Raw genomic sequence first — 21228 nt, forward strand, 5'->3', positions numbered from 1 at the left:
TCTTTACAGTTTGTATTATTAGTTACCTACTTGAAAACTAAAATGTTCATCAATTGAATTTAATAATTTAAAATTTGTATGTGGCCTTCAAATCACTATTTATAAACGTATCTATCAATTTGTACAAAGTAATTTGATTTTGTATTTCAATTGAGTTATTACTTACATGAAATAATACAGTCGATAGGAAAAATATTGGCACACAAAAGCAGCAACAAACCCCGGATTCTGTTCAATGCCAGGACCGAAGATAATTGAAATTTTATCATGGACGCCACTAGATATAAATATTTCTATAGCCAACTAAAGATGTAGACAAGAAAGGTGTAATTAACGAGTGGAGATTTTATTACGAGTGTAAACAATTGCAAACGCACATCCTACCAAATAAATATTTAACGAAAGACCAATATCAAAATGGACGTTCAAATATAGGCAGAATGGTGAATGTTACACTGTATGTAAAGTGGCCACTTAAACCAGCCATTGACAAGTCATAAGCCCTATAGATGCCTATACTTCCATATTACCTTCTCTTAAATGTTCTTCATCTCTGTTGTAGTATGTTAATATAAACAGCTCCCCAGGGAGTTGAATCCAGTCCTTGTCTACAAAAATTTGGACAAACTCAAAATATTGTTGATAAATTACCTGGTCCATGAAGAAGTATAGAAATTGAAAAAATAATATTTTCAGGCGTTGCCTAGTATGTAGGTGAAGTAATTCAATTAGATGAATCTCACGCGCATAAATAAAGGTTTCAGCTCTTTAACTTCACAAACATCAACAGATGAAAGAATTGAAGGAATATAGATGTTCAAATATAGGCAGATTGGTGAATGTTACACAGTGTGTAAAGTGGCCACTTAAACCAGCCATTGACAGGTCATAAGCCCTGTAGATGCCTATACTTCTATATTACCTTCTCTTATATGTTCTTCATCTCTGTTATAATATGTTAAAATATCTTTTTAATTGATATCTCAACCGATATGAAATCATTAATTATTAAGGAACATGAAAACCTACTCATTTACAGGGCTTACGACCTGTAATTGAATGCAATATTTACCATTCTGTCTGTTGATTGCGATTTCCACATCTATATTATTTTGAGTAGTTTTATATATTTAATCAAAGCGTCCATCCAAACGTTTTGACTCTTTCACATAGGAGACATTATTAGTTCGCTTAAAAGGAAATACTACATCAAAAATTACTTTCCGTCGAACGTCAAAATTGAAAAATTAATTTTATGAAAAAATGACGATGAACGTAGCATGAAAAACACTTTGATTTTTTAAAAAGATGTTTTTTCTATTTAAACAACGTAGATTTATAAATTAGTGTATTGTGATAAAAATTAAGTCGACCTCGTGGTGTAATGGTCAGCGCATTTGCCTACCATGCAAGAGGTATCAGGTTCGATTGCCGACATGGTTATGAAACATTTATTTAAAAGAGTGTTTTCACACTAGAATATTTTATAGTACCTGGACTGGTACCGGAAGCGTAAGACTGATCATCTTACCTTCATGCAACAATAATGATCTTTATTCGCTGCGATTGGTTACCAATGCAGTGTATAAAGATCTCCGCGCCTAATGGTGCATACACCATTAGGTGCGGAGAGGTAATGATGATAACTAACTTAAAGAAAAAAAAAAAAAATTTAAAAAATGAGTTAGAAGAGATACCTACTCGTAAAATAAGCCATTTTTAAAAATACGCTAGGTTTTTTTTTTTACTTTGAACTTTATTATTTTTAACAAATAAAAATATTTTACTTTACTGTATTAACCAGTTCAAACATCATCATCATTCTTTTTCCGTACCTAATGGTGCATAGGGCACTGCATTGGAACACCAATCGGAGCGTATCTTGATAATTTTTGTTACATGAAGGTAAGATGATCGATCCAGGGGACTATGTAATATTTTAGTGTACTGAAACCATTTCAAATTCGCATCGTAGATCCTTTAAGCCGTTCTTTCGCTGTCCATTCGCTCTATATGTCCAATCCAACGCTTTACCCTTTTCTTGATTCTGTCGATAATGCATATCTCAGCCTTACACAGTTCACGGATCTCGACATTTGTGCACCTATCACACATCGTTTTACCAAACATTTGCCTGAGGGATCGCATTTCAACAGCATTTAACCTACTTTCATCATTATTTTTCCGATTCCATACTTCGCTCCCTTGCATTAGAGTTGGCACTAGAACTCCATTGTGAACCGCTAGTTTAGCCTCCTGCGATAAACATTTGTACGCCAAAGTAGATTTCAGTGCACCGTTTACCCTGTTCCCGGTACTCACCCTCCTTTCAATATATTTTTCGGTCTTTCCATACCTAGTAAACATTATTCCCGGATACACAAATCCTTCTACCTGATTCAGAATATCTCCGTTCACACTGATTTCACATTTAGTTATATTTTCATTCATAAGCGAAAAGCTTTTCTTGCATACATCGTAGACTTTTGTTACCAAGAATTGCAGTTCTTCTTTGCTGCTGGCAAGAAGCACGGCATCATCCGCATAAAGAAGACAGTTAACAGTTATACCAATCATTTTAGCTCCCATTCTTAAATATTTTTTTATATATCCTATATCTATTTAGTAAATTAAAATACATTACCTTTGTTGGCGTTTTTGTACGTAAAAATATCAAAATATTTTAAGATTGAGATTCGCTGCAAAGCGGAAATAATGTGCACCGACGACATTGAAAGCGTTTTATTGCGAGTATAAGAGTAGGTAGTTTTGCAGCTAACCGACCAACAAGACTGCAGCCAAAACGACAGAAAAAAATGTCGGAAATTTGCCAGCATCTTTAAAACATGTGTGATAGAAAATAGAAATGAGAAAACTAAAAACAATTAAATATTTATGTATTTACGTTTTCTGTAATACCTCTAAAGATACATTATTAATTTTTTCAAACGCATTATTAATTTAAATAGGCGCGAAGGTTTTCACGGTCACTGTCATCAATATGTTTCTTTTTTGGGTGATACCGTGTGTGCTGAATTTGTTCCGACGTTTCGGCTACCATTGCAGGAGCCATCTTCAGGGTAAACTGAGTGTTTTTGTAGAAAAACGTGTGTGTTTAAATACTTGTAATTTGTACCGTCTTGGAGTCGGCAGTAGGCACATTTCTATTCATTTTGTAGTGTGTAGTGCCGGGAATCGGAATTATGAAATAAGAAATATTCTGTTTTTTGATCTGTCAAAATTGGACCGGCTGAATCAATTCACCTACTAGGCAACGCCTGAAAACTATTTTCCAATTTTCATACTTTTTCTTTTACCAGGTAGTTAATTCAACAATTGTTCTTGCATTATTCATTCTCAGTTTAGAAGGAAACAAAGCTGACGGTCGGCACGGCGCGGCGCAGCGCGGCGGTCACGACGGTCACGTGACATTTTTGTTGCAATATTATTGCGAATATTTCTAATGAATGTTATTGTTATGTTATGTAATGTAATATGTAAAGTTAAAATGATGTATTTTGGCATAAATTAATTTATTTAAATCTAATATTTTTGTTTTTTTTTTAATTTTTCAGAAAAAAAATATACAGTAAAAGAAAAAAAAAAATTGTGTACATAATGGGAGTGACGTCTTACAATAGAATGTTTACTTTCTTTTATATTAGTACCTAAATAATTGCAGTTTAAAATGTAAATTACAAACAAATATACGGTGTTTTTAATTAGTGCTATATACCTACCGAACGAATTTCAATTTTCATGACCAACGTTTTTATTAATGAATTTACTTTACTATAATACTGATTAAAATTACACAGCACGTTACGTGCTTTGTACATAATAATGTTATTTGTATGATTCTTAACTTATATAGCGCTGTTTTTACTATATAACACATCAAGAACGCCTTGCAGAAGTCATTTTTCCGATTCCTTTGTCCAAAGTTTAACGATATTGTTTTATTTTGTGATGGAAACATCTACCTGCCATTCTGCTTACCGTTCTAACTCTTTCAAATTATACTAAACGCTTTTGAGTATGTTCAAATGTTTGTAGACAGGCTAGACAGGGAGTTATATAAATCTAAATTTGTAGCAACAGACGGGGAAAACATTTTTGAGAAGGGAACGTACTCAAAATATTGTTGATTAAACTGGTATAAGAAGTATGAAAATTTAAAAATTGTTTTCGGGCGTTGCCTAGTAGGCAAATTCCGGATTAATCTCACCCGCATGATAATGGCTTTAGCTCTTTTACTTCACAAAAGTCAACCTTTAAACATAGGCATAGTGTGTTAATTAATCGGGTTGTGGTCCTGTGGCTAGTGTCTCGGACTGACGGACCGAAGGTCCGTGGTTCGAATCCTACTCTACCCCAACTCTTAGATTCTTAGTGCAATGTTTACATCAACAGTTTAATTGATCAGGACCGTATTCCTGTGATAGTCGCACATTCTGTGTCGCATACTCGTGGATCAAAGCTCCACAGTTCGAAATCCACTCTACAATAACAGGTCTTTACGACTAATTTAGTTAAAATTTACTCATAGATGACAATATTCGGTCAAACAACAAGAACGAAAATGTTTTGTTTTTAAAAATTTTATATTTTCCAAAAATATTTCATATGTTGCCACTTGACTTGAAAACATGTTAGAATAAAAATAAAATTATGTTTTTGTTGCGAAAGTGGTTAGTTGACAAAACGTTTCTATACTGATTTATTATTTTTGTAAAACATTCTTTAACTTAGTATTTTTATCTCGCATTTTCTTTCTTATTTTATTTACATTTTTTTTATCTTAATTTTAATGGATGCTTTTTTTTTCTGTTGATATGAATTGAAATTTTCGATTTATTTTATTTTATTTTTTATCTTATTTTGGTTACATTTATGAGCACACACTATTTATGTACGTATATATATTTCGTTTTGTTTAAAATATATTCAAGTAAATTGCACTATTATTTTAATGGTATTATTTTTCTCTATTTTACTACTTTAAAAAAAATGTTTAACCGTTTTATTCGGTTTTGTTGTTTTTTTTTTCTATCTTTTTAATAACATTTTTAATTTTTCAAAGCATCAAAAACAAAAAAATGTATGTTCATTATTTTATATACAATATTATGTACTCATTCATTTGATTCTTAATTAAAACTAATTTCTGAGAACCCGATGACAAACTATTGTTTAATAGTTTGTAGGGACAAAATATGTTTTAGTACTTTGTTTTCTTTTAAAATGTAATAGTTTTGTAATAATGTATGTATTTTATTGAATAGACACTGTAAAAAAATATTTTTTTAAAAATGACAAAATACAAATTGCTAATGCTCCAGACAATTCATTTCAAATTTACAACGCTAATGCTAATTATTCCGTTACAGTTAATACAGAGTCTCCGTTGTTGCTCCCCGAGGTGGTCGTCTTGTTATTCATGCTAAGTAAAACAGCTGATGGCTGTTGGGCCAGACACCCAGATACCAGTGCCGGGTACCCAGACAGCTGCTAGCTGCGGGGAACATGCGGCAAGGCAAGACAGAGGGGAGACGAACTATTGTTACTATCAATAACAACTTGAGGTGATCGTAAATCTTACACAAATCTACTGCGGATCCATGTGGCTTGGGGACTCTTGAAGTCTATTGACAAAAACATTCAGAAAATTGACCGTCACAAAAAACGTTTTTAGCGAGAATGCACTTGCTTTCATTGAGATATAATATAACTGTCAATGCTTGCTTCAGATATTTATTACTAACATTATTCAAATATTTCGCTTTGTAAAAAAGATTAATTTGAGCGAGCTTTAACTGAGCCAAAAAATTTTTTCTAAATATTTTTATATATCGTGTTATCAGCGCTATGTTTTTTTCATGTGATTTTGAAATTACTCCGTCTGTGATGTCACAAATTCTCCTCGGTGAGTTGTCCTGATTGATGAGTTGACTTCTCGGTAAGCGGAAATCTAGCACAACACTCCATCATTGGTTGATTTCGGAAAACTAGTGACGTCCTCCAGAGTACTTCATTTTTAGCAATTTTTGCCTACATTTTCGAGAAACTTCGCCATTCAATTAAACGCTTTAATTTTTACCGTGCGTAAGAAAACATTTTTTATATTTAATTTCAAGTAGCACTGAACTTCCACATCGCAAAACGTTTTTTTTTTTATGTATCTGGTATCTGTATTACAAAAGCAGTTTTTCTTTTGACCAGTCAGCAACACGCCCGCCAAAATGTTCATAAACACTGACAGACTTTCTACTCTCGTCAATGCATATTTTTATTGAAATCAGTAGCTAGATCTCTATTCGTCCATGCGCTTTGTTGCAGTAAGACGTTTGGTAATCAAGCTTCTTTGTCTAAATGTCATCAACTATCAAACTATTTCGTACTTATTTTTTTATAAATAGAGTAGAGTTATTTTTAGCGACGTTGTATGAATGTAGAGGTAGCGAGGTCCGTATATAAAGACATAGTGATATAGCCGTCTATCTGTCGGTTTGGTATATTTACAATATTGCCGAGCTTATTTCATTACTCAATGAGTTAATTTTTTTTTTTTGTAATTTTTAAAACCTTTTTTAGTAGCTAGAATTTCATACGTCCATTCGCTTTGTGGCAGCAAGACGTTTGATAATATAAGCTTTGATATGATGTAAATTAAATATCTAAATATGTAACATAAATTTCACACTCTTCTTACATAAACTTCCACTATAAAAAATAGTCTGGTTTTCTAATAGAGAAATATCACATACTTCAAATATTGATAAAAATATACGAAATGGATTATGAATAATCAATTGTATTTTCAAAATCAATATGGATATTGTAGAGAAATGTTTTCACATATAAATTTTTAGAAAACTTTTTAAATATACACAAACAAACCATCACGCCGTTTCCCCGTAAGGGTAGGCAGAGAGGATAGAACGCCACAACACTCGATCCTTGCATACAGATTTCGCTTCCTCTACATTCAAACATCTTCTCATGCACACGCGCCGATTATTCCGACTTTTGACATGTCCATCTTTAAGTATTTGTTGGATTTGGTCATGCCATGTCTTTCTCGGTCTTCTTCTATTTCTGCATCCATCAACATTCGCATTGTAAATCTTCTTAGCCGTTCTTTCGCTATCCATTCGTTCTACATGTCCAAACCAGGGCAGAGTTCATTTCTTGATTTTGTCGATAATGCTCGTCCCAGTCTTACATAATGTACGGATCTCAACATTTGTGCATCTATCGTACATAGTTTTACCACACATTCTCCTGAGAGATCGCATTTCGACAGCATTCAGCCTACTTTCATCCCTGTTTTTCCAAGTCCATACTTCGCTCCCATACATCAGGGACGGGACCAAGACTCCGTTGTGAACTGCCAATTGAGATATACGTTGCTAGAAAAAGGCAGCATGTTTGGCCTTGACAGTTGTGACGTCAAGATTTGTGACAATGTTCTAAATAAATTTGAATGGTCGGGAGCAAATAAACATGAATCGTGACGTATTAGGTGCGTCGCAAATGGAATAACCGTTTTTGCGGGAAAATTTAAATTACAAATTTAAAAATGCTAGGTACTAATAGTTAGCAAAAAATCATTTTTTTACTGGACATGTAAAAAAAAGGTATTTCCCTATTATCTATGCGCTGTGAAGCTTTAAGACGTTTGGTAATATTAGCTTTGATATTTTGTAAATGAAATATCTAAACAAAATCAACTTCACACACTTACACTATTCTTACATAAACACCCACTATAAAAAATAGAGTCTAGATTTCTAACTGTCCATGTGCTCTGTAGCTGCAGGAAATGTCGTAATCTAGAGTAAATTTATTAGAAATTTTGCTAAAAACACGCCAGTCACTTTATTTGTAAAATGTAAACGGGGGCTAGATTTCTAACCATCCGTGCTCTCTGTAGCTGCAAGACGTGTTGCAATCTAGCTTCTGCATGTTACGCAAATTTCACATATCGTATTTTTCGGACCATAAGACGTACTTTTTTACTCGAAAATTCAACCGAAATTGGGTGCGTCTTATGGGCCGATGCGTCTTATCATCCGCAAAATACGGTAACTGGAAACGGGGAACTTAATCCCAACCGCCTATGCACTCTGTAGCTCCAAGACGTGTAGGGATGTTTATTGTACAGCGCCCTTTATTGTACAGTAAACGGCGCGGCGTATAGTTTGTTTGAATAGAATTTGATTAGCGAAGTATTTAAACAAGCGACGTGTCGTGAAACTCTGTCTTCCATTTTCACAAAATCCCAGACAGTCGTCCTGAAACATTAACTGAAGCACTACACATTCAACTAGCAACAGCGAAAAGTTATTTATATTGATTTCGAGTAAAAATATTACGGTCGTGAATTACTCGCATCTAGTAGGTATCTTGCACCTATATTCGCTGACTGATTTACAGATGGAGGTTTTAGTTTGCCAAGTTTTTAATTAGACTATGGATACCACAACAAATGACCTACTGAGGAAGTTCAGTGGGTTTTTTTTATATTAAACTAAACCAATTTTTTTTTTTTAATTTTCATGTATCGTTTTATAAGCGCTATGAATTTTAAAAGGTTTGTATTTCTGAAATAACTCCGCATGTGACGTCAGAGGTTCACTTCCGCTTTTTCTCTGTCAGTTCTGTCGCTAGATCCGTTTACGGACAGTAAGCCGGATATCTTTCACAGCTCTCTTATTATTGGTTGATTCATTTAAACTAGTAATTTCGTTCAAAGTAGTGCGATTTTGTTAAAATATTTAAAATTATTTTTTTCATTAATTTTCAAGAAACTTCGTAATTTAATTTAATTCTCTAATTTTTACCGCGCGCAAGAAAACTTTTTTTTTTGTATACAATTTCCCGTAGAGCTGAAGTTCCTCATTTACACAATCTAAATAATAACAATATTGTATTTCACTGCAACGCGCTACAATATATATAAGTCATCTGAACATCATAAAATCGAAGTAACTTAATATGTACATAATATCACTGTTATCACGACCTTATCTCCCTTAGTAGATTTACCACTTCTTTCATTCTTGAAAGCGTCGGTATATATTTATTCTGCTTGTGTAATAAAAGGTTTTTGGCTTATATAGCATCATTATCTTTCCCTTTCCGCACCTAATGGTGCATAGGGCACTGCATTGATACACCAATCGCGGCGTATCTTGATCATTTTGTTACATTAAGGTAAGATGATCAGTCTTACGCTTCAGGTACCAGTCCAGGGACTATGAAATATTCTAGTGTGAAAACACCCTTTTAAATCAATATTTCACATCAACCATGTCGGGAATCGAACCCGAGACCTCTTGCATACGAACGCCCTGACCATTACACCACAAGGCCGACACCACGGCTTATATATTGTTGTGTTATATTTAGTTTGAAAGGTGCTAAACTTGCTTTGTTTTTTTGTTGTTATCAATATGTGTTTTTTTAATGTTAATATTGTTTAAGACCCGAATTGAGTTATTTTAAGTGAGAAAGTAACTCTTGGGAATGTAATTCATATGTATTGCACTTGTAAAATATTCACATTTTTCAATCACATACTTTTTTCTACAAAACACTCAGTTTACCTTGAAGATGGCTCCTGCAATGGTAGCAGAAACGTCGGAACAAATCCAACACACACGGTATCACACAAAAAAGAAACATATTAAAAAGAAAATATATATATACTGCGTTTAATTACTGCGTTCTGCTAAAGTATTGACAGTAAGAGAGGTACAAAAAACATAGGTTTTATAAATTCAGAGCAATAAGGAAGACTCACTATTGCAGATACCTGGACAAAGAAATCACTGTAAAATAGGTTATTAAAAATACACGAAAAAATATCAGCCGAGTCCGTATAAATGTATAAATGCAAAATAAATAAATACATTTTTTTAAATATAAAATCTTTTTTTTTTCCAAAAAATAATTATTAAATTATAATTTTGTCAGTATTTATTTTATTTTCATTTTCTAATAAGAACATGATTTTATTTCTTACATTGTTAAAATTGGATAGTAGCCCATATTATGTATTCGCAATTTTCTGGCTCTGCGTGCAAGTATTGAAACCAGTACATTAAAAAAATCATAAATACGTCGGTTATTTTACATGCGTGTGTCCCCCATCACTGTCAATAACCGACGGAATCTCTTTTCTCACAAACACCGGTCACTGAACAGCTTCTCTGCCTTTCTTGCTATGAGTTCTGTCTTCGTGCTCTCTTTTATACAATACTGTACACCTATTGGCATTCCTATTAAATTCAAATAAAATAAAATAATTTAATTTAGCACAGTTCTGAGCCATTACATAAATATTTTAAAAATCCATTAGAAGTCTTTGGAAATGAGTAAACAAATAGTCTCAGGTACGTACGATTAGGCAGGTACATATCGAAAGCAACAGTTGTTCTTTTCATATCATGTTCATGTCTGTGTCAGATCTAAAATTAACTTGTAGTCCGTGTTAGGCATTAGTTAAGTAGGTATAATGTTATTCAATGGACGATAATGACCCGAATAGGAACATTAGAATACTGGGATACCTATTACCTACTACCTACTACCTACCTACAGCAACACGAGGTCAATCCAATGTCAAGTACAAATTACATCAGGATTAAACACTCCATACACTTTCACCTAAACTCATTTGCGTGGGACGCTGATTCTGATTGGCGTTTGGAGGGACAAGTTTTTTTATTATTGTTATATTTTTTCTTTTTTTTTTTACCCTTACGGATTTTATTTAATTTAATACATTCATTTTACAAAAAAAATATTTTATTTTATTTGTTCCTTTAAAATTACACTCGTTTAAATATAAATGAACTTAAGCCTTTTTAGGCAGTGCCCGTGTCAAGCCATAATATTTTTTTTTTTAAAATAGTAAAATTAATTAGATTTAAATAAAATGACATGTAATGCAATATAATCACAATTCAGAAAAAAGGGAATAAGTAATAAATAATGAAATTCCAAAGAATACAATTTAAAAAAGACAGTCAGACATAAATATTTAAATGTCAATTACAAATTATACTAATTTTGATTCATACATAATCAAAAATACAAAATAAAAGTATCATTGAAATCAAGAAAATAAAAGTACGAGTATAATAGTAAAATATAGAAGTATTGACAAAAAAAAAACAAAATAATAATCATTGAAATCAATAGAAAAAGAATATATATATATAAAAACATAATTGAAATGATAATTGAGATATGGTTTCTATAAACTCACTCGACACTGTAGTAAGAAATATGAGTAATAGATTATATTCATACTCTGTTGTTGATAATAATATTTTTTACATCTTTTGAAAAGTTTGCTTTTTATTAGTTTTGTCTGGTAGTTTATTGTATAATTTCAGTCCTTGATTTATAAGTCTCGATTGTCCTTTTGGAATGTTGTATCTGATATTGTTCTGATATTTTTGTATTATGTCCATGTTTACATTGAGGTATATAACGAGAGTAAACATCGAAATATGGTCCCCCAACCTGCGGCCAATTGGAATATGTTTGATAGAACGGACTTAAGTCTGTTGTGAGCATCCTCTGGCTACTTTTGAACTTTTGTCTTCTCGCAATTACTTAAACGCCTGTAAATGTACGCTAAAATAGTAAACAAATCGATCTGGAAAATATATAAAAATCAATGATATAACCTTTCACGAGTAAGTAATGTTCTTATCTCAATCAATAGCTATTTTAATGTCAAAAAACGTCTTATTAATATGTTGCCAATTCGTGAGTTATCTCCTGTCTTTGTTTTGCTCAGTTATTTGGGCGTATGGTGAAACGACAAACAAAGGTGACTCGTATACGGAAGAGAGCGACATACTGAAAAGAACTTACAGTAGACCGATATAAACAGTCCGTGCTTTTTACTGTACTACGTGTTTTGCTTGACAAAGTCGACGTAATATGACGTGACGACACTTGCTTTCTACGCTGGGAATTCTTTTTCCTTCGAAGACGACTTTTTAGCTCGGATTTATATGGAGTGTCATCACTATATAATTATATCTCAATGCAAGTTTATTACATTTTTTTTAAAGTTTATGTATTATTTTATTTGACTACACGCCTTGAAAATGGAATGAAACTGAGCATTTTCGACACCACCTTCTGTTCGCGATCAAGCGAAGAAATAAAGCTGCCAAAGCTGCACGCGATATTTGCGCATTTTACGGTGAAGATGCTATGAATGAACGGACAGTTCGTTTTTGTGTTTTAAAGACTGTAGGGCGATTTAAAATGGCGGTATACAGTCATGCGGCTGCAATTCATCTGATCAGCCAATTGAGAGTGGTTTGAAGGGGATCTACATTAATAATATGGTTTAAGTAGTCCTCATCGAAGTGCACTGGTCGTGTTCCATGTCTTCCAGATCAAAATTACCGTCTTTGAAACGCAAAACTATCGACTAATTTTCCTTTATTCATAGCATATTTATTCTTCTTGCGGTGCCTTGTGCGATCACTACAGCGAAAGCATCTTGGTCCTGCGCTACTCTTGTATTCCGCAACCAGGACAACTGCTTATTGGATGTACTCGCTGAGACAATTAAAATAATTGTGAACGAAAGAAATGGTTTGAATGTATACAAAAACTGATTTTTATGCTTGGATAAATAACCATAAATGTGAATCTTTGAAGTAGAGATAGAAACAACAATATTAACCATATTACTATTAATACGTTATATTACAGAATCAAATTTGTTTAAACAAACGCGACAGCCAAAACCATTTATTTTATTTATATGGGAAATATAATATAAGTATGTATTATCTAATTTCAGTGGCAGATGTGTTATAATAGGATGGGGTGGTTGTGCTCAGACAATGTGTACACCATTTACGCTCAGATCTTAAAATCTGTATTAAAAATAATACAGCTAAAACCCCTTGTTCTCTAAATCATTAGAATAAATTCTTAGCATGTTGTGACCAAGTATATTATTTTTCTTAAATTAAAAAGTTAAAATTAAATTTATATCTTTATATAATCAATTTGTAAAGCGCCCTTGAGGTATTATATTACGAAAATGGCGCTATATAAGTTATCCATACTTATTATTATTATTATAAATTTCTTCTTACCTATCCATCGGATTTAGTGTTCAAAGAAGCCAAAAACCTTACGATTACACAAATATATGTTAAGTCACGTCTGATTTAGTTTTGGGGCATAATAAACAAAGAAAATAAAAAATACTGCAGTCCGAATTTTTTTTATGTAGCACTAATTGAAAACACAAACATTAAAAAAAGAAATAATGTATTTAAAAATATTTGTAAGACATCATTGTAAGGCAAGAATGTACATGAGAATTTTTTTTTTCTTTTACGTAATGGGTAACGTTAACATAAATATATATTAAATCTATGTAAAGTTGTATTTCGTTGTATTTTTTTTTTCTTAAATAAACTAAAAAGGGACAAAAAAACAAATAATAACGAGATATTCCTCTATCGTAAATCACTGCATACCAAAAAGTATGTAGAACAACTTTAGCTAAGATACATTTCTCAGTTGTAGGCCCTAGGATCTTTTAACTTGCTGGATCAGGCGACATAGGTATCTGAATCCTTTTCAAATTACAAATCTGGGGTGAGTAATTACTTTAATATTTGTGTTTGTGTGTATTTGAATGTATTACCAACTGAGAATGGATTTTTTATCGAATTGGGGAATTTTAACGTGCATGAATCGTTCCTTGGTGTATAACTGTAAGCTGTGTCTATGTTCAATAAATTTACTCGTACGCATCATTTTGCTTTTTTTTATATTTTCATCCGTTAGAGCTAATACCGTCGTTTCTGAAATATTGCGGTGTCGCGAGGTTAGCAGTTATGTATAATTATACAAATTATCATTACAATCTGACGTAATATTCCGAAGTCAATTTGATGAAATCGACAGCGTAGCTACACGAACTACAATAATTAAAGGTCGTTTGTGGTTTTCTGAACGTGGATGATTTTAAACCTGGAAACACCTACAGGGTTAGGTTATTTAACAATATTTGTACTCGTCTACGTTTTAATAAAGCGACAAATTAATTTCAGTACCGTAACATTTATCAACAAATCTCAGCTATAAATGCCCTAAATTTAAATATTAACAACATTTTGATAATAGTCTGAATATGAAACCCCGTAGGCTTGTAGCATGTTAGCCATTATGCACATAAAAAAATGGTTTATGTGATCATTGAGGTATTTTCATCAATAATCTAGAACTTGTCGAAAATTGTAAAAATCGAAAAATAATGTTAGACCATTTATTTTTATACAATATAATAAATAATAAAATTGATTCTTCTAATCTACTTGAAAGACTTCCATTCCGTGTGCCATCTAGACCAACAAGACAAAATTTTCTGTTTTACACAGTCAATGCGTCAACAAACTATTTAAAACAATCTACAATACCAAGAATATGCGACCAATAAAACAATAGTTTTACCGAGGCTGATATTTTTTATGACAATGTATGTAAATTTAGGTAAAAAAAATATGGAATTATTGAGAGAAGCAGATATTTAATTAACTTTATTATTATATTTTTTTTTTTCATTTCTTATCGTTTACATTTATTATATTTGACATAATTTAAATTATTGTATTAATTCTAAACAATTTTTTTGGTGTGTGTCTTACACTAATTTACAAATAAATTCTCAATATTTGAGTACGTACTGTTTGTTTACCCGATAAAATAAAAAATAACATGTCAAATCAGTTTTTTGTAGCTTGTGTATAGGTTTTAAAATATCACAGAACAAAAATTAGTCACTTTCGATAAAAGGTTGATTTGGCAAATTCGCATTTTAAGATATCGATATTTGCGCTATATATAAAACACAACTTTATCCACCCAATCCCCGCTGCCAAGCATTACCTTCACCCATATTCGGGTCTCTTGTTGGTCCTTTAGCTGTTTGTGTAGTTATAGTTAACACCTACTAACTACGAACTAATTTCACGCGTGTTTACTGACACTTCACACTTGTGATGACGTCACCGGCTTCCTTCAGTTTTACCCGCTAAATTATTAAGCGAAGCTATTTTTAAAGTATCGCAATTTTACGCATTCATTGACCGACTGAAGCAGACTATGCGGTAACAGGTAAATGCGGTTAGTGGAAGTACAGAAATATCCTTCTCCCTTTTACTTTAGGCGACTGCCGCTGTAAGGATATAATAAAATGAGCGGGAATTAATTTATAAAGTTTTGTCAAAAAATTCAATAAAAAACAAATATTCCCACAAAGGAGAACATTTTGTGTCAATATAACCTGACCGAGGTGTAAAAGCGAACTGCCTCCCTAAAGTCGTGTGACTTGGATGGAGTACCCAGACGATGCGGTTCTTCTTAAAAACTCTGGGTCTTCATATTAATTGGGAGTTCACATAAATGAGGATGGTGGCATGCACAAAGAGCTTATAAATCTCATTCTGGATCATTCAAAATACATATTTGTATTTGTTTCAGCTCTTTAACTTCACAAAAGTCAACAGATGGAAGAGTTGAGGAAATGTGGATGTTCAAACATAGGCAGAATGGTGAATGTTACACAGTGTGTAAAGAAGCCACTTAAAGCAGCCAATGACAAGCCATGAGCCCTGTAAATGCCTAGACTCCCATATTCCCTTCTCAAAAATGTTTTCCCTCTCTGCTGCAATAAATTTAGATACATATTTGTAATTAAAAACAAGGAAACCAACAAGGAAAATAACACTTTATATTTTATTTGAAGCACTAATTACAAAGTTATTAACCACAAGGTTATTTGTTATATTAAAATAAACAAAAAATAAGTAGTTAAAAACAAAGTTTTTATTGAATTGTGTTGTGGTCCCGTGGCTAGTGTTGCGGACTGACGGATCAGAGGTCCGAGGTTCGAACCCCACTCTACCCCATCTTGGTTTCTATTTTCTAATAGTAAGTTATTTACAAGTCGTTGAAAATGGCCGTCAAAATTGAATTTTTTTTTTTTACCATTAAAAAAAAATATAAAAAAATTATTAATATTATTAAACATTTTTACAGTTTTTATAATTTCAATTTTCTTATATTTACTAAAACTAAAATCCCACCAAGCCACTTTCTGTAGCTTGTTAGTAGAGATTTATATTTATACTTATATGTATAATAATATATAAGTTTATAAAAACAATGAATTTACAGATATAATTAACAGCCGGAAAGATCAGTATTTTACATTATGTACAAATGATAATAATTATATTTATTTTTTTTGAGTAACGGAAAATATATGAAAAATCAAAATGATTCTTTATTCAAATAATCCACCACCCGTGTGATTACCCAATGAGCAGCTTTGAAGCGAAGTCTTTAAATTTAGACCTAGACATTTATTTAATTGTATTTATTTTGCAAGGACCTGGAAATATGTTTCAGTGACTATTAACGACGAACCTCTTTTGCCACATATATCTGTTTTACCATTCTTTCGTCATCCGTTCGTTCTACATGACCAAACAATCTCAGTGACCCTTTCTTAATCTAATTAATTATATCTGTCTCAGATTTGAGCTTTCGCCTGATTTACATTAATTTAAATTCAATTTTGCATCGAAAAACATTTTTAATGCGCCTGTTGATGTTTTACATTTATTAAATGGCACTATATTCGTTAAAAAAATGTTATTAGCATACGAGGGGGTATAATTGTAAGCAAAGAGCAATAATCAATAACCACTACTTGTAACAAATTAATTGTTCATAATCTCTAAAACGTTTTAAAACACGATTAAATCAAGATTAAATTTCAGAATTTTTAGTCAGCGCGTTTACTTTTATTGTGTAAATGAGTTCAGTCAAATGTTTACGAGACGTTACTATTGACGTCATTACCTGTAATTTACAATATTTATATCCTATCCATAGTATGCCTTGTGACCCCCTCTCAATAAGAATCAATTATTGTTTTCTATGTCAATATCACATGGTGTAATGTGCACAACTGCATTCTAAATTTTATTAGGTAACTATGACTGTAATAAAGCAGACAGCTTTTAAATCAGGCTGCGAAAAATATCTTCAAAGTAAATCATAAGATCTAGGCAAGAGCACCCACATAATTAGATACGCATCGGAAGATATTGCTGTGTCATTTACATTTTTATTTTCGATTGTATTTGTAAGAACTTCCGATCAAAAATATTATATATTAATAAAAAGAAATATTATCCGACTAGAAAGGAAACTTTCCCACGGTTTCTGCTCGAAATTGACTTTAAACAATTATAATTCTGTTGTGAATTACCATTAAAATAGGCACTATCCCCTTGAGCAGATAAATATAATTGATCCGATTTACATGTATATTGATTTATTTTACATAAGGAAAACGAAATTCCATGTCTTAATATCTTTCTCCGTGGGACTTTTGCCCTCTTTGGAGTCGATACAAATTCATATAAATTGTATAAGCCTAAATTAAACGAAAATAAAATATTCACATGTGTAAAAGTACAACAATGCAACACAAACAAACGCATTGCTACTGTGAAAACTGGTTGAAATGGTTATAATCAATAATTTTTATAGATAAAATAAATAAAACCACTATGTTTTTAACCACTATTTTTTTTTCTACCGACCAGTTTCAAAGCAAACAAGCTTCTTCGTCAAGGTTTACGTAACTAATGAGTCAATTCCTATTTTATTTTTATAATGTTCACTAAATACTACACGTGGACCCAATAAATCAAGTCTTTTTTTTCCTTACAAGGGAGGTAATTTGATATCAATTAAAAAATTATTAAAAAAAAAAAATTAATTAAAAATTAGTGGTTAACAACAAAAATGTTTTATTATAATTAATAACCACAAAGTAAGTGCTTCAAATATAAACTTTATATTAAATTATTATAGAATTTATTTGAAATGCAACTAACTAGAAATGTGAGTAAAACAAAAAATATTCATTTGTAAAAAACGTATTTCTAATAATCAGAAATAGAGGTTCATAAATCAAATATTTCATGCTTACACCTCCGGGAGATACACAACATTTAGGTCCTTCTCACAACTCTTTTGTTTATTATTTTAGCTTCCGAATGAACCCTATCTAAAAACATTAAAACAGTAAACCGTACTGAAAATTGAAGACGACCGACAGAAAGCACTATAGAAACACGTAGAATAAACATTATTTATAATAAAAATATAATCAGTTACATTACACTATAGTTTTACTGATGTTTATCGTTGTGTTATACTAAGAAAAATATAATGTAAAATGTTTCCTCAGTACTGGAGTATTCTTTACCCTCGTAATTTAAATTCAACAATAAAAAATGAACAAAATTTTAGTGGCAAATAATTCTGCATCGTTGAAAAATATTTTTGTTATTCTCGTATCATGAACCTTTTACCAAAATATTCAGTTCTAAAAAAAATGTAGTGGAAATAAATATATACATTTTACTTTCCTTCTTAAAAGATACGAGTTAAAAGATGTTGGAAACGACAGTGTGTTCTTTTAATTTTATTTTCATGGTTTGTTTATTAAAGACATAGACGATTTTTTTAAATTCAAAAATGGTACAACATCCTTATCCAAATTTAATAATAATGTAAAAAAAATATATGATATTTGCTGTTGTTCACTGCCGAAAGAAAAAAATATATTAAATTATAAATAGATAGTTAAAAATTATTATGCGCTATGTTATTGTTTATGTCATTCGGCCCTGTTTATCATTCTGATAAGCAGAAAGGAAATATTTATATATTCGTAAGCATAATCACCAGAATCAACGTACCTTTGACCTAAAGTAAAAGTTTTAATCAAATATTGAATAAAATCATATTGTCTTTTGTGCTTCCATGTTACCGATGAATAAAATTACCAACATAAGTGATAAAATTTAAATATATACCGGTTTTATACAACATTTCAGTCACTTTATTTAAAATTCTTTAATATTGATAAATACCACGTGTTTAGATTTGAATTTCAAATTAAACGCCGGCTAACTGAAATCGATACACGAAGAAATTCAGATTACAGGTAGGTACCATATAATTTTACACCATAAAATAAATTCGCGAAATCCATCGTCAGTAGGTAGCAATCACATGTTTAGTAAATGTCGACTAAAAAATATTTTCAAAAATTAGTGTTTTTAAACTTACCGCTCGAAGTAATACGGAAGATATGCGAGTCGCCAACTATCCCTCGGGGTTTTAAAAAATCTCCGTCCTTTCGTTAGTCCAGGTAGACGAAAACCAAAAAAAATGCCAACCACTAGGAAATACGTAATTCGTTTTCTAACAATCTAGCGTCGAAACATCATCCTGACGCACCTTCACTGATAATTTTGTCTGAAATCACTTCAAAGGATGCCGGCATGGACGTATCGCGCAATCGTTAAGTAGGTAGATTTTAAGGTTCTTACTGCAGCGAACAGTTTTAGCGCAGAATAACAGAATAACAACCGCCGGCGGCGGTCGCTCGCACCGAACTGATGTGGAGACTGAAGATTTCAATATAACTCGACACGTCGAGCTACCCCAGCGTGATAATAGCGGATTCGGTATCGCCAGTAGACGACTGCTGGCCGCTGACTAGCTTTCCGCTGCTGACTGCTAACTGCATAAGAAACTTAGCGAATAAAAAAACAAAGTCTCGGAGAATCAATGTAATCGGAGTATCAGACTGATACATAAATTCCAAGAGTAAAAATGTGTTAATTATACGTTACTAATGGGGAATACATTAAATTTAATAACCAAAGATATTATGTAAGTAACGATAGTAATAATTGACTAATTCGTAAAGTGCCGTTTTTGCAAAAAATCTTTACAATTTTGCAGTTACTGCTACGTTAAATTTAAATATTAATATTCACTTTTAATAACAGAGTTTACTTAGGAGTAAAACATTTCAATAATCTTCCGTTATGATTTTTTTTTGAAAAAAAATTAACCAACTAAAAAAGAATTTCAATTGACAATACCTACAAATTTTTGTTAAATTCTAAGCATGAAGGTAACATCAATATGTTTCTTTTTTAGGTGATAACGGTATCACCACACGGGTGCGTTGGATTTGTTCCGACGTTTCGGCTACCATTGCAGGAGACATCTTCAGGGTAAACTGAGTATATATATATATAATGTAAAATGTAAAATGTATACGTAAAATGAGTGGTAGACTCAGTTTACCCTTAAGATGGCTCCTGCAATGGTAGCCGAAACGTCGGAACAAATCCAACACTCACGGTATCACCCAAAAAAGAAACATATTGATAACAGTGACCGTGAAAACCTTCGCACCTATGAATGTTACATGTTAATCTATTATTTCTATTATTATAGGTATACCCTTTTGATATATTTTTCAATGGTACAAAATTGAAAGTGTGATGTCCCTTTCCAAGTACTAGAGTTTTTTTTTTCTTTTTTGTTTTGTATTTCTTGATTTGGGCACTGAAAATCCAAAGCAAATCGGATGGCATTTTTCTATCAATGTGAAGAGTGGGTTTATTTCCACATAACACATTTTATAATGCGCTTTCAGAAACGATTCTTAATGGCCACTAAATATTGAATAAATGCATATCTCCGAGTCTCCAAGACCTTCACATTCCACGATAGTTGTGAGGTGATAATTGCATTAAGGTTATCGCAATTACCTAAACTCAATTGCACATTTGGCTTGTGGTTGAACTGGCAATGATTTTTCTCTTACTATGGCATTACGCCTACCGATCCAACTACCTCTTTTCAAAAGCATTTATGTCTTAGAGTATATTATAGTATTCTCTAAGATTCATATAACACTTTATAATGTGGGTACTGATACATATACGTAGGTACGTATTTTTTTTAATTTAAAAAAATATATATTATGGCTTTAACAATTCTTGGTAATACTAGCCTGAAACAAAAAGTATTTTCAAATGTTAAATGGAAGCAAAACAATTTAACAGACAAGGCAGAAAAAACAGATAAACCTCAAACAACTTTAAAATACATGTAACATAATATATCTTAAAATTAAAATAACAACGATTGGAAATAAAACAAAAATCGCAATAATAATATGCATTATTAAGAAAAACACACAAAACCATGATAATACAAAGGTACATATTGACAGTAGTAAGTCTGTTTCAGTGGAAAATAAACCAAAATTTAAAA

At 31.8% G+C, this 21228-nt stretch overlaps 1 protein-coding gene across 1 annotated transcript in view; it reads right to left on the minus strand.

Annotated features, from left to right (window-relative positions):
• The window catches only part of wdp (Leucine rich repeat protein windpipe), a 102662-nt gene extending 83011 nt beyond the window's left edge, over positions 1 to 19651 (minus strand). The window contains exon 1 of the mRNA XM_088225420.1: positions 19219 to 19651. The gene's annotated coding sequence lies outside the window, so the exon portion shown is untranslated. The remainder of the gene's footprint in view (positions 1 to 19218) is intronic.
• Positions 19652 to 21228: the final 1577 nt, after the last annotated feature.

This window comes from Micrasema longulum, unplaced genomic scaffold, assembly GCF_059751315.1.
Source record: "Micrasema longulum isolate JH-2025_06_02 unplaced genomic scaffold, ASM5975131v1 h1tg000358l, whole genome shotgun sequence".
NCBI lineage: Eukaryota > Metazoa > Arthropoda > Insecta > Trichoptera > Brachycentridae > Micrasema > Micrasema longulum.